Source organism: Phodopus roborovskii, unplaced genomic scaffold, assembly GCF_943737965.1.
Source record: "Phodopus roborovskii unplaced genomic scaffold, PHOROB, whole genome shotgun sequence".
NCBI classification, from domain to species: Eukaryota; Metazoa; Chordata; class Mammalia; order Rodentia; family Cricetidae; genus Phodopus; species Phodopus roborovskii.
In genome coordinates, this window is record NW_026126447.1 from 25,259,691 (window position 1) to 25,272,244 (window position 12,554).

The window sequence follows — 12,554 nt, forward strand, 5'->3', positions numbered from 1 at the left end:
TGATCCTTTATTGGAATGTTCTGAAGAAGTAGATATATTCTTAGTTTTCTATAACTGATGGAAGGAAGATTAGAATAGAAAGTTTGAATGAACCAATAACTACTTAATTTGAGTATACACTTAAGCATATACATGTATTTTCCCAAACATTAAGGGGTGAGTTTTCCAAACACAATAGCATTTTCAAGTGTTTTTCCTGATATCAGATGAGTTTGGCACTAAAAACTGATGCAGACATTAAGAACAGGCTATGCTACATCACAAATTCTGAATAAAAAAATTAGAATTCACAATTTTTTAGAATAAAAAAAGCAGGAATAGACACTTGTTAGCAATCCTGATGACCTGATCCTAGAAACAGACAAGGTAAAAGGTGGGAATTCATTTCTACATGTGGTTTCTTCTCACCTCCATATATACAGGTTTCATGTGAACCCTACCCCACAATACTCCCATGCTCACAAACATACATGAATAAATGTAACTTTAAAATCAAGTAAAGTCACATTTTTTTCATGAGCATAATTTATTATAAAATATAGATTCCAAAGAATTGGTTTCTATATATGATAATTGTGCTATAGCAATTATATTTACATAATACAATAATAAAATTTGACACCAGTCCCTGTAGTCGATGAAGACTCTTAGGACTGAAATCATTTAGAAGATAATGCAGAATATGGTCTTTGATTAAAGGTGTGTTCTACATGTGTAACTCATTTCCATGTTATACTCAACAACAATTTAACCTGTTTCAACATGCCTCAGTCATGACTAGCTGGAGGCTGACTTTTGTACAAAACTTACTTACCTACATACAATCCAAGGGTTCTTGCTAATTTCCCCCTCTTAGTATATTCATAGATAGAAGAGAATGATTGTATTTTGTTTCTCAACTTTTATTTTGCAATAAGATTACAAAAATATATCAGTTAGCAAATCATTTGCTCCAATTTATATTCCATTAAGTAAATTTTCTGTAAAGAAAACTTAATCAGCCTCAACTTCAAAGTTGTTTTCCTCTCATGATCCACACATAGGTGCCTTGGATTTTCTGCAGTGCAAATTGCCATAATGTAATTCTTTTGATAAAATTTATGTCAACAATTTTTAAAGTTAATTTTAATTACATTTGAATACCAAAATATATATTTGCTTCTAATTTAAAATGTGTCTGATTATTAAAAAAGAGATGAAATTCAGAAAGTTTAATTTTATTTGCTATCTTGTTTCTTTAACACATACATATGTATGTACATCCAAAACTAAAGTCAGAAAGTGTGACAGAAATAAAAAAAAACAAATAAGGAATATGATGCAAACCTGATCCCACCATAGATAATATAACTACCATGAATAATGTTCTCTGAAATTTGAAAGATGGAACGTGACAACACATTCCAATATTTTAATTTGTAAAATCATTAGAAGTAAAGTTTCTTATCTCAGAATTAATTTATGATTATAAATGCTACTTGCTTCATATAAACCCATTTACACTTTGCAGAAACTCTGTGATCTTATATATAATGATCTTTAGAATATTTCCAATAAAAATACTTGACCTCTACATTTTTTTTTCTGTCAGTTTCTTTACTCATTTCTTTCCAAAGTATTATCTTTCTGCTATACTTGTTAGAAAATTCACTGTCATTATTCAAGAAACAAACCTTTATTTATTATTCCGAAGATGTGCACTTCAATAGAGTTAAAACATTGCATCTTAATATATTCAGAAGCTGTGTTTTTCATTCTCTGTCTAGATTCAAATATATTTTTGGTGCTAATCTTAAGTACTTGTAACATTCCTAACTCCTGGCCTTACAAATTTCCAGTTAATAAAGTATTACATAGGATTTGGATGGTGCTTGTTAGGGGTACAAGTTATTTACCTGCCCAGTGTGCATTAACCCAATATTTAATAATTTCCCATATTTTACTGAAATCAACTATTTGTTTCCACACTTAATTGTGTTTAGGCTCAGGAGGAACTAATAATTTCTAAGATATTTTACATCCTCTGAAGTCAAACTTGCCACCAGAAATTAAATTAAAATTGACCAGCAAACATAAAACACTGTGGTAGCCAGGAGGATTTGGATCATTGGGTTGTAAAATGAAATACAATGTTTGAAACCAATGATTCTCCATCAGAACCACAGTGGTTTTCGCCTCCCAATTGTGCTACAAACCTTGAAGTGTGGGAGAAAAGGATGACAGAAATCACTTTTTCTATCCATATTCTTCTATAGCACAGAACTTCAGTTCCTTTCCTATCAAAAGTTGTCATTGTGGCATCTTCACCATCTTTGTTACTTGGATCACAGAATAGGTGGACATCCTTCTCCCAATGTGGATGTTACATTACCAAATGTCAGAGCTTCATGGTAAAGGCTCTTACCATAGGCCTAATTACGCTAAAAGCTAGAAAGGTTCAGAGGTATATTTTCATAGTCATTTGTGTCACCTGCCTATAATCTCTGTGCTTTCTTTTAAAATCTTTCAGGTTTTCTTTTACACACACACTCGTGAAACACCTTCTTTGTGGGGACTACCTGATTTGTCTGTCTGCCTTCATGATTCATTGTTTCCCAACCATTCTTTAGAGTATGAAAATACTCTGCTATCCATCTTATAGGAACAGATTTGAGCAACTGATTCAGAATTAGCAGTGCTTTATTTGTTAGTAAATAGAATATATGTGCTGCTCATTTCTAAAATCTCCCATCTTACTAGGCCTGTCTAGAATTGTATTAAAACAGAATAATTTTTCCCTCTAACTCCTTCTTCCCATCTTCTTTGTCTCCCAACTCTGTCAATTCTTTCCACTTGTGTGTCTGATACTGAGTCTTATGTACCTTGGACTATCCTGTTGACGAAAATGGCTCTGAATTAATTTTGACCTTCTTGCTTTTATCTACCAAGTGTTCCACAGAGATTTGGTCATAGTTATAAGTATTTTCATAGACTTCCAAATCCCTGTATGTATATGTGTGAATTTGAATGTGTAGTAAGAGGTATGCATATGTTAACAGCTCCAAGAAGTAATAGCAAAAACACAATCTCTGATCCTTACCCCGATTTTAACAACCTCATTATTTTATTTATTTATTTATTTAACTAACCTGAAAGTACACTTTAAATGTTTGTGTTCTCAGACTTTAATTTTCTGTTTTGTATCATAGTACTAGATATATTTAGTCATTTGTCAAGTAAACATTAACTTTAAAGTATCCAGTTTCATAATGCATGAAATGTTATTCAAACTCTAAACAGTAAATTATCTCTTAAAATAATGAATCAATAATTTACTACACAAAGTACATTTTGGGCTAAACTATGTATGTGTAGTAAAAAACACTACTTTGATTAATAGGTTAAATTGCCCTTTTCTTTTAATTCACATTTTCTATATTAAATTTATTAAGAAATATTTCAGAATTTAATTAATGTTTAACATGGAAAATTGTGTTTGGTAATTGACTTAATTTTTTTACTAATTGGTTACATATTAAATCCTCATTTTCATAGAGCAATGCTCATTACCAAGAGGAATAATTCTAGTCAAGAAAATATTCATCATTTTGGATGGATTTTCTTCTTAACATAATAATAAAAAGTTAATTTTTACTGAATTATTTCTAGTTAGGATATTAACTTTAATAGGCAAGCTTCTTGTAACCTCTACCATGTAGGTTGATAAATTCATTTTTAATATAGTTTCAAAACTCTGAGAACCATTATATGTATATGGTACCAATATATATGTGCATATTTATTTGGTATATACATATTCACACTTGGTTTATTTAAAGAGTGATCTTACCACCTTAATTGTCTGTTGGTTTACTGCCTAATCATTACATTTAGTTGCTCAATGTAAAGCACTTATTTTATTACTTATATTAATGAGAATATACATTATAAACTGTAATGGTTGGGAACATATTTATTTCATGTTTTGATCATTGTGTTGTAAAGTAAATGCAAATTTAGAAGACTAAATCATCATAACCTCTAAATATAGTTGTAAAGAGCCAAAGTCTATACATCACAATGAAATTCTGTGCAATAGAATAGCTGTTCTGAAACTATGGAGTCTCACTTTGCATTTTATACTTTTGCTATCAATTATAATTTTATACATTCACCTATCATAAACAAACAAATGAAAAAGAATAAAAAAATAAGTGGCAATTAAAACTAGGAAAACAATCAGTTTATATCCTCTTTCTATGAATAATTTATCTACATTCTGTCCTTTTCCATGACCCAATATTACTCTTTCTTTTTCTTCTTTTTATACATTATACTATATCCATCCATACATTTATCTATGCATGTCATAAGGTGGGATGTACATATGATGGAGAACATGTGGTTTAGTTCTTTCTGAGAGTGGATGTCCTTTCTGGGAATATATTTCTTTAGGACATATATTAAAGCTAACAAAGTAATAATTCAAACACCAATAATAGGTCATACTTCAGACAAATCCCCTTACTTACAGCCCAGAAAAAAATTAACTGGACAGTTTCATACTACTAATGAAATGTTGTTAACTACTACAGAAATAATTTATTTCTGTGGTGTTTATTTCATAAAACTCTAAATCTAAAAAAACTCTGTGTATCAGCCCATGTTCTAGGATTACAATTAGTTGATTCAAATTATCTTTTAGAGATAGAAATTAATTCACAATTCTCAGTGACAAATCTACTTTCCCCAAGCTTTTATTTATCTGTAGTTTATGTGTTTATTAAAAGACATCAGTGACAAGCCTAATACACAGAACTCTACCTAAGTCAGAAGTTCTCATAACTAGACAATGTTTACTAGCTCTAATACATATATTATATATAATTATAAGTATAACAATGTGGGAAGATATATACACTTTTGTGCTTTGTTCTGATATATATATATGTGTGTGTGTGTGTACATATATATACATATATATATATATATATATATATATATATATAAACTTGATTAGTGCACTTGACTATCTGCTCATTGACAGACAACTATGAGCAAAACTTTGAAGTAATTTCATCAGAAAGATATTGTGCTATATAGCGGTTAAAAAAAAAAAAAGCATAGTCACATCAGCAAGGATGTAATCAAAAATAACTATTTTATTTGATAGATACAAACTCTTTCTTGCTTACCATGAATTTTATATTGTTTTTCTTCTTCTATAATTAATTAATTATATTTAATTTATATTCTTTTATTATGTACTTTTGTATGCTACAGTTGTTTGCCCTCTGGAATCGTTTATAGTATAATTTCTTCTTCTTTATCTATTTCTGCTGACTATTGAAAGTCTGAGTAACTGCAGAAGTTCTGCTGTAGGTGTTCAGGTCATCTTTCTGTTTGCAGAACAGAAAGAATTCTACAATTCTAGCATGCACTGGACCAGTGCTATCAGTTTTCAGACTCGTAAATTCAAAGAGAACAGGACTGCTTGTCTTCCATTCAACACTATCAACATCTAAATTTTAATTTCCTTTCCTACACTAAACACATTTTTCACTTAGTCATGATTTATGTCTTCCAAAAAAAAAAAATGGAAGTAATTTGTCTGCTTTTTTTTTTCTGTGCTCCTATTACCTGATCTTCAAAGCCATTGAGTTTGAAAAGGGATGTGAGATCAACATGGCTAAGTAAGCACCCACATTTATCACCAGAATTATAATTTTCTTACTGTATTAACTATACTGTACCCTCCACGCAGAATGGATCTTTGATCACTGCATTCAGAAATCACTATGGCTGTTGATGAGTACTTTGTCAGGCACATAACTAGCACTCAGTAATTGTCACAACTAAATAGGGAATGAAAGATTGAAAAAAAAAATACCCTAACAATATGTATCATCTGCTAAGGAGTCCACAAATTTTCAGTCAATATATGTAAGCTTGATTTCAATGACTGAGTAGCACAGACAGACAAATACTACTTACAGGCTCAGTTTCATTGCTGGATTAGTTGACAATAGACTTGGCAACTGTTTAATTGTAATACTTTGCAAGGTAACATTCTCATCTATTTCAAGGTTACATAAATCATGTTGTCACAGTTGTACTATGAACTGTGGGGTTGACTTTTCATTTATTGTAATAGTGTGGAAAATCAGAAGATTGTTTTTCTGGTTTTTAAACTTGTTCTGGCAAATATAGGGGAACACCACAGACCCTGGGTGTGTAAAATCTGGTGTGCATCAGTCTTACAAGATAGGTAGGTTACATTTGAGTCACACTCCTGTCAGCTAACTCTACCTCCATGTATTCTTGAGAAACATGCATGTATTACTATGAGAGAATTGTCACAATGAAGAAAACAAGGCTGGTAAATATATTCCTGTAGTTCCTCATTGTAGGATTAGAATTTCTCAGCAGTTTTAACCTGACACTTGCCTAAGAAATTTGGCATGATGAATGTGCTTATCAGAAGCATGTATTACTTCCCTCTATATTAATTTTAAAGAACTTCTGATTCCTAACTTACTTCAGGACATTAGATTTATGCCCATGTAACTCAGAATGATATATAAAGTCTGGTTTTTATATCACATGTTAGTTGAAAATATTGTCATCATTAAAATATTTATTTGAGCAGGCAAATATTTTTCTGAGAAATGATACCTCCCAAAGTATTTCTCTCTGTAAGGTTACTAGTTTGATAGGAAAACAATATATCATATCATATCATGTCACATCTTATCATATCCTGTTCATATATATATATATATATATATATATATATGACTTATATCATAGATTTAAAAATTAAATGTGCCATGTTTTCTTCAAGTCCATGGAAGCTGATAGAGGTAAAAGTGTGGCTGGAGTATTTAGGCAAGAAAGGGAGGAGAGGAGGGAGTAGAAACTTCAGTTGGCATGTAAAATAAATGAAAATAGTTATCTAAATAAAATAATGAATGTATTTCAGGAGTAGAACATTATTTATTTATTTATTTTTCTTATTTTACATATTGATCCCAGTTCCCTCTCCCTCCCTCTCTCCCACCCTCTCATCCCACACATCCCCACTCACACCACTGGTGAAGCCTTCCAGGAGGGGTCATCAAAATCTGTCAAGGCAAAACTTGCCTCTAGGTTAAGGGAGTATCCCTCCATGGAAAATGTGCTCCCAAAGTCCTTTTGTGCACTAGGGATGCATCCTGGTTCAACTGTCAGAGGTCCCTTAGACTGCCCCGGCCTTCTAACTGAGACTCATGTTCAGGGGGTCTGAGTCGGTTCAATACTGGATTTCCAGCTATCAGTATGTGGGCCCAGTAGTTCCTCCTTGTTCATATCATGTCTCTGTGGGTTTCTGTAGCCTGGTCTTCTCCTCTCTCTCTCTCTGACTCTGGGTCCAGGAGTTTGGCTCCGTGTTTAGCTGTAGATGTCTGCTTCTGTTTCCATCAGCTACTAGATGAGGGCTCTTTGTGACCTCGTTACATCAGTCATTCAGGATTATTTCTTCAAGTTCTATCCATTTGCCTGCGAATTTCAAGATTTTTTTTTTCTGCAGAGTAGTATTTCATTGTATGTGCCACACCTTCTTTATTCATTCCCTCAGTTGAGGGGCATCTAGGTTGCTTCCATGTTCTTGCTATTACAAATAGTGCCGCTATGAACATAGTTGAACACATGTCTTTATTGCATGGATGTATATCATTAGGGTATATTTCTAAGAGGGCGATTGCCAGTTCCTATGGTAAACAGATTCCCATTTTCTTGAGGAACTGCCATACTGATCTCCAAAATGGCTGTACAAGTTTGCTCTCCCACTAGCAGTGGAGGAGTGTCCCCCTTTTTCCACATCCTCTCCAGCATAAGTTGTCATTGGTGTTTCTAAGCCATTCCCTTCAGAACATTTATTTATTGGAATATATACCAGGTATTGAAAATTATAACATAATCCACAGTTTCATAATGACTTAGGAATTTTTAAAAATTTCCTTTGCAGCTGTATGGATGAATTTAAAATCAAATTCTTTCTTTAAAGGAAAAGGTATGAAACTTCTGTTTTACTGACAAAGTAGCACTGAAATCACAATGTATCTACTTAACATCTCAGGCATATCTTACTTAGGTCCATGGGTATGAGTGTCACATTCTGTGAATAACCAGTTAGCTTTTTCTCTGCACACAGAGTCAGCATTAATATCGCTAGTGTCCTGACTATGGCTATTCTTCATGATTCATTGATGCTTATGGATAAAACCAATTCTCAATTATCACTCTGGTAATTGCAACATCATTTTTAGCATAAGTGAAAACAATAGGATGTCTAATCCTCATTTTGTAGAGAACCCCAAAGCATCTTCACTATGTCCTTTTTATTATTTGACCTTCATTTTATTTAAAAATCTTGTTTTAATTTAAAAAAATATCTGCTGTTAGAATAAGTCTATTGTATATCCATTAATTTACTGCCACCTTCTCATTTGTCACCCCCTTCCCATGCTTAGTGTTGTGTATCTATGAATATTCCCTCTAAACTGAAGCTAGACAAAAGAGATTATAAGATCTGGGAATCTAATAAATGTTACAAGCCTCTTTCAGGGGACATAGGAGACTCTCAGGGGACTCTCACCAGCAGTGAACAACTGTGGGGAGAGATTCTTTGGTGGTGGGACATTTGGTAAGGTCCTTGAGGGTCATAGATTTTATGTAATCATCTACATTTTGTATAAGCATTTTGGGTTTTACAATGCCCAGAGTCACTGATGATCTTGTCAGTAAACCTGTGAACCACACTCCTGTTAGTAAACCCAATAGACTCATTTTGTTCCCAACTAGATGTAGATGGTTGTATTAATCCTTTAATTATCAGTGCCTCGAGGTGAATGGACTTCTTCGTTGCATATCTCGAAATATAGCCAACACTGAATTATTAGCTCCTCAATATTTAACGTTATTTTATGTGACAGTCTTTCTTCCCTCATGCTTTTTTGATATTTAATTATTTCTTGTACTGTCCCTTAGTAGCTTTACAAGTGCGTAACTTTGACATTCCATATGACAGATAACAGGGCTACATTTAAGTGTTCTGTTTATAGACCACAAATTACTTCAAATTCTTTTATGGTAAAAGCTTCAATTATCTTAAAAATAATGTACCCTAGTGCAGTATATCAAACCTACTCAACATTTTTTGTTCTTTATATAAATTAGTATAATTGTTTGTGATTGTGTTATATTTTTGACTTCTAAATAAGAAAGATTATTTCTTTAGCTTAACTGCTAAGGCTTTTGTCTGAGTGTTACATCAGGCATAGCTCATGTTTCATTATGAGAGGACACAATTTACTATGATTAGCATTGCCCTTACAGCAGTAACCACATAAATGCTTATAAATACTTAATTGTCCACGGAGATGTATGCAGGAGTACATAGGGGAAAGGAAGCTTGCAGCATTTAGAGAGCTAGACAGCCAGTTTCAATGTGAACTCAGACAAGCTAGACCAGAAACAAAGTGGAAGCCAGGACATTTTGTTGCCAGAATTCAAGAAAAAATTCCATCTTTGTCCTACTACATGATCTAATATTTTTTACACTGTTTTATTGTAAAACTTCCAGAATTCTTTTAATCTATGTTATAATAAATGTATTATTAAATCCAAGCAACATAACAGTCAGAGACACAAAACTTCCATGCATAAAAACACATCTTGTCTGAAACGTTTAAAAGTGGATACACATATCTAATAAACATTGATAAATTAGTAACTGAGCTAGTTTTGATGCTAAAAAAAAATGATTCTTAACAATGGGAAATATCCCTGCTCACCCAGAGGGAATGTAATGCTTCATGTGTTACATTACCTTGTGTTTAAGACATTTAAGGATATAAACTGAAAATGACAATCGTTTCCTATTAAACCAGGAGAAACGTCCTTTGGAAAAAAAAAAAAGAAAGAAAGATAAAAGATGTTTATGGTTGGTAATAGATGTACTGACATCATCCTAATTATTTGAACTGCTAGTAATTGTCCTTTGCACAGCAGCAGGATGGGCTTGTCCTTAAGATGCATATGTTTTGTTAATGTTAAGATTATCTGATTAATATTGATGGCAGCTGAGGCCAGTGGCTAATGTCTGACATCTGTTTTGAAAATCAGTGTTCCAATTCAGGAGGTTGGCATTTCTATTGAGGTTAGAGTGAGGGATTAGTGTGTAAGGAATCATGATTAGGGTTCTGTGTATGGATAAGTTTAGGAATGAGGACATGATCTCTTTCACTTATGTTCATCTCAGTGTAATCCTGGTGTAAGAGTTGCTTGTTCCATCTGTGTTAACAGAGAGGTCTTCCCCTCTATTCCCTCATGGCACACTCATAGTGGGACATTATTTCACTTGCTCTGTTCTATGTTAATTGACTGATTGATTTCTTTTTCCTTTGGGTGTAGATCCTTTCCTTGTTTTATGCAACAATCTTTTCATCATTTTTTATATATTGTCTGTTTCTGCAATGGGCAGATATTTGCACTTCTTCAAATTGTGTGTGTGTTTGTGTGTTTGTGTGTGTGTGTGTGTGTGTGTGTGTGCGTGTGTGTGTGTGAGTGTGTTGGGGAGGACATTCCATGGGCTGTTTCTAGATGACGAGATTTATCTTGATAGAGAAGTACCTCAAAGAAGGAGAACTAAGATTTTTTTGGTTTTGAAAGGAAGAAATGAGAATAAATGGACACAGTGTTCTGAACTTTAGTGACTCAAAAGTTGTACACAGTAGCCAAAAGCAGTAATACAATTCTCATTATTTGCAGGCACACATAATACTATTATTATTATTATTATCATCATTATTATTATTATTATTATTATTATCATCATGATCATGATCATCATCATCATTATTTCTGTAAAGACTTAACTTATGGCCTAATGTTCTGTTTTTCTGGGGAAGGAGACAGTGGTTTGCCAGTTTACACAAAAGGATTAAGACAAGTGTTTTAAACACACATATTTAGAATATTTGACAGCCACAAAAGAAAAAAACTATATGAAATGAAGCTTAATTAAAATAACATCTATCTTAAGCCAGTCCTACTTAAATTTTCTACATTTTAAAGTAGGTTGAATGGCAGTGATGCTATGCTCATCACTGAATATTGCATACAATGTATTTGATCACAGAGAGTGCATAGTTTATGCACAGTAAGGGTTATTAACAAATATAGTCAGTATAATATTGAGTAAGCATTGGGGTCTTATCTGTGCATTATTTTCAGGAAAAAAATAGTAATATATTTTCATTAAAAGTACTCATTAGAAGATTTTTGACCCCAAATCAAACCCTACCTGTAACTGTTCTTCTAAAAACACAATTTTGGAAAAGTATCTTGACATGACCAGTTCATACAACTCATTGTTAAGGAGGAAGAAAAGGAAAGAAAAGGAAGGAGGAAGGAAAAAAAAAACTGTTTTCTTTATTTTCAAAAGGTTCCAAGATAGCACACTGTAAACAGCCACTTATTGTCACAAAGGCCAGCAGATGTGATGCTTGGTCTTTAGCAACAAGAGATGACTGCAAAACTCTCTGTGGCAGTAGAGACATCCAGATCGTTTTCTGTATTGATGCAAAGAGGTGATCAAATTTCATGCAAACTTGTTACTTTTTAAAAGCAGTTTGGCTCCATCCACACTGTGCTGTGGTGTGTTGTTCATTTCCTGCCTCAACTGCTCAGGAACAAGTTTTACCAGACATAAATCTCTATGCCTTTAAATAAATAAATGCATAGAAATTACAGAACTTAGATGCAGATGTTTTTCAGTAAGTTTGCCACTTTTGACTATAAATAGACCCAACCCTTTTTGTCTGGTAAGAAATAGTGTGATTTTATATGTAAGCACAACAGCTGTATTTATAACTTTCCCTGGACTCTATTGTATATTTGTGCTTTGGAAAGACACATCTCATATCTTAAATAGACCTCAAAAAATCTGAGCAAATCTCTCTAAGACACTGAATAAAGAAAAAGAAGCACCTGTCAACTAAAGCAGAGTAGAGGCAGTGAGTGTGTCAGTTCTGAGTCAGGTGCCATTCCTATTTAAATGAATACATGGCATGTACTTTCTGTTCACAAGAGAGTGATTAATGCACAAGAATAGACATTGCCACATTTATGAATGCAATTTAAGGTAGCCTTAACATTTTAGATAGTCCTGGTTATTATGGTCCGTAATTGAGCTCTTCCCCCCTAAAGCTTACACATCCATCAGGTTCATTATCCAGTGGGCATTTTGAGATTTGGTTGCTCTGTGGCAAAGGCCTAAAGGCTAGGTCCTTAAAAATAATGCATAAGATCATTGTGATAATGTGAACCTTCCCCTAGGAGATACTCTTGCTCAGTCTGTACTAATTCACTTCTGGGACCCTGAAGATACATCCGTGGCTCTGCTGTCAACTAAAGAGAGCACCAAATAGCATGATGTAGAAAAAGAAAGAAATAAATGAAATTAAGGAGATTTGACAGTTTGGTACTTTGATTAATAGTTGCATAGCCCATGACAAATAAAAGTCGTTATTTAT